Source organism: Ursus arctos, chromosome X (assembly GCF_023065955.2).
Source record: "Ursus arctos isolate Adak ecotype North America chromosome X, UrsArc2.0, whole genome shotgun sequence".
Classification (NCBI taxonomy): Eukaryota; Metazoa; Chordata; class Mammalia; order Carnivora; family Ursidae; genus Ursus; species Ursus arctos.
This window is the reverse complement of record NC_079873.1, coordinates 48110370-48113994: the sequence shown is the minus strand read 5'-3', so window position 1 is coordinate 48113994 and position 3625 is coordinate 48110370. Positions and strand designations below refer to the sequence as shown.

General features: G+C 34.0%; 1 pseudogene; it reads right to left on the bottom strand.

The window, feature by feature from the left end:
* Positions 1 to 2515: 2515 nt before the first annotated feature.
* Positions 2516 to 3168, bottom strand: LOC113248763 (lymphocyte function-associated antigen 3-like; annotated as a pseudogene).
* Positions 3169 to 3625: the final 457 nt, after the last annotated feature.

Here is a 3625-nt window from a genome sequence, read left to right as displayed (position 1 = left end):
TCTTGCCTCAGGAGACATATCTAGAAAAATGTCACTAGGGTGGATGTCAGAAAAATTAATGCCTTTACTGTCTACTAGATGTTTCCAGTTTTTGACCACTAGAAATAAAGAGGCTAAGAATATTTATAAGTGCAAGACTTTGTGTGGACATATGCTTTCATTTCTTTCAGATAAAAGCTTAAGAGCAACGGTATGGTAAGTATACGTTTATCATTTTAAGAAATTGCACAACTGTTTCCAAATATCCATAACCACATATATTCACATCATGTAGTCATGGAGCCCTAGTATTGTCAGTCTTTTTAATTTGAGCCATTCTAATAGGTGTGCTGTGGCATATCATTTTAGTTTTAACTAGCGTTTCCCTACTTATAATGTTGAGCATCTTCTCGTGTGTTTAGTTGCCATCCATTTATCTTTTTGGATGAAGAGTTTGTTCTAATATTTGCCCATTATAATTGTGTTGTTTGCTTACCACATATTGATTTTTAAGGGTTCTTTATATATTCAAATTACAAGCCCTGTGATGGTTACATGTTTCACAGATATTTTTTTCCTGTTCTGTGTCTTCATTTTTATTTTTCTGATAGTTTCCTTAGTAGAACAAAGTATTTTAATTTGGATGAAGTCCAATTTATTGATTTTGTCTATTATACTTCATATTTTTGCAACCTATTTAAGATATTTTTACCAAATCCACATTCACTTAAATTTTGCCTATTTTTTCTTCTAAAAATGTTGTAATATTAGCTCTTACATTTAAGTCTAATGTCAATTAATACTTAATTTTTTTATATGGTTAATGTAAGGATTGACAATCATTTATTTTAACTTATGGCTATCCAATTGTTATAGTACCAGTCTCTGATAACATTATCTTTTCTCCACTGAATTAGCTTTGCACCTTTGCTGACAATCTGACTATATCCAAATGGGTCTATTTCTGGATTCTCTTTTCTGCTAAATTGATCTATGTGCCTATCTTTATGCCAATGCCATACTTTTTTCAATGCTATTGGTTTATGATGTCTTGGAAACTAACAGTATAAAGGCCTACAGCATGGTTATTCTTTTTCAAAATACTTTTGGATATTATAAGTCCTATGCATTTCCATAAAAATCTTTAGAAATAGCTTGTTGTTGTTTGGAGACAATTCTTTATAGGTCTCATATTTCTACCTGAATTCTGATTAGAGACATTAACAGCTTTTGTTCCAAACTATTTTTCAATGCTAACTGTATAACAAACAGTCTTGGAAGAAAGTAGAAATAGTATTTCCCTCTGGAGCAGAGGGCATATTTATGTGCTATTCAGGAACATAAAGGTAGTACTTCCCTCTGAGGACGTTTGCTAATTGTCCATTTAAAAAGTCCATTTAAAATAATGGAATTTCCTATATTGTAATGCAGACCCATTGTCTGCATTTCATACATCTGTGGTGCTTCTTATCACTAGCATCGGACTTGGGGACTGAAGGTAACCAGTGCAAAAAAGTTCATGCTGCCTGCTGTGGCATGAGTAAGAAACCATCCTTTTTATATCTGACTCAGGTGTCTTGTATCTTCTTCCAACATCTATAAAACTCAGATCAAATTGTTAGCCTACAAGTAGGGTAAAAACTTATGCCTCTCATAGTTCTTGACACACAGTTGCCAAAAAGGATATTGTCCAAAGTAAATGCTAACAACATCTCCAAATCCTAACTGTAGTGGATAGACACAACCAATGCATGTTTAGATGTCCTGTTCTCAGAGAGTTACAAGACAACTCAGGGATATTGCTCTTATGTGACATTGATGATTTTTAGATTCATCAGGAAAACCAATATTTGTTAGAGTGTTTGTCTCATGCTCCCAAAGAACACATATACTCATTCAAACATTATTTCCTTTTCACTGGCTTATATCCTATTTTGGGGCCCAAAAGCCCACAAAAGAGTTTTCTTATTTTTGTTTTCATTTTGTTTTTACACAAAAGTAATCAGTCATGGGGCACCTGGGTGGCTCAGCTGGTTAAGTGTCTAACTCTTAATTTCAGCTCAGGTCATGATTTCAGGGTTGTGAGATGGAACCCCACATTGGGCTCCATGCCCAGTGGGGAGTCTGTTTCAGTTTCTCTCTCTCTTTCTCTTTCCTTCTGCCCCTCCCCCACTCTCTCTCTAAAATAAATAAATCTTTTTTAAAAAAGTAACCAGTCACACACAACTATTTGTTGCACTTTTTAGAACCTTTTAAAAGTGTATATATTTGCATTTATTTACATATTTAGAAGTTTACATCTCTCTGATACAAAATTTGTAATAAAAAATTGAGAGACAATAGTCATATACAGCAGCCAGTCACATGCAGTGATAGAACAGATACTAACGCTGGTTGTTAGTTGATATTTCTTCCAAAAAATACCTTCTGATGAAGGACTACTTCAGGTTAGAATTCCAAAATTTTCTCAAAGATGATGTAATACATGAATGGTAAATCAGAAGAAATTCATTTCATTATTTGAATTACTTAGTTACTATACATTTGATTTTGGCTTGTAGTACCAGTCAACTGGAGTTGGTTCTGTTTCTCTGCCACATTTCAGAGAACCTTTTCTAAGCAGCAAAAATAAAATTACTATTCCTACTAGTATTACTGCTGATATAATCACAAAACCGTGACTTGAATTACCATCTGCGACACAGATTGCTAAAACAAGTGATGATGTCTGTTTGAATAATGGATTGCTAATGGTTGTATTTCCTATGAGAAATCATTTTCCTTCTTAATATACACTTCAGATGAATCACAGCTATTTTTACACGGTACTGAAGAAAATTCCATGAGTACTTTATAAGGTCTATATAAGTTTGTAAGATTCCAGGATCCTGCAATTGACTGTAATGTCTTCAACAGTCAATGTGCAATTTAGTGTTGGATATTGAAGAGGCTCAATCACTACAGAATGAACTTGATATTATTTTTAATGCTTGGAGATTCAATTTTATACTCATCTTCATCTGATGATGTTAGACTGAAGATGGTAAGTTTACCTGATGTGATGTCTAAATGAACCCTATCTACAAAAGATGGGAAAGTTTTGGACTTAGAATTTTCTTCCCATTCTATGACTTTAACCTTTCTTTTTTTTTCTCCACATGATCTTTTTAAAGGGTCCTTGGAAGTCATGTTTTAAAGGCAAAAGATAGGGGCGCCTGGGTGGCACAGCAGTTAAGCGTCTGCCTTCGGCTCAGGGCGTGATCCCGGCATTATGGGATCGAGCCCCACATCAGGCTCTTCTGCTATGTGCCTGCTTCTTCCTCTCCCACTCCCCCTGCTTGTGTTCCCTCTCTCGCTGGCTGTCTCTATCTCTGTCGAATAAATAAATAAAATCTTTAAAAAAAATAATAAAGGCAAAAGATAAATTATTATGCTGGATAAAAATTGTTTTACCATAATTCATTAATTCCCTATCTTATTCTCTCAATATGTCTAGTGTACGTATTTATTCATATACTTAAGATAGTTATATTACACGATTCAAATATGAACCGCAATGCCAAAAAGTTGTCCTAACAAATACATACATAACCACAATAAACATAGATAAGCTTGTATTATTTTCCACATGTATTTCCGCTAATTT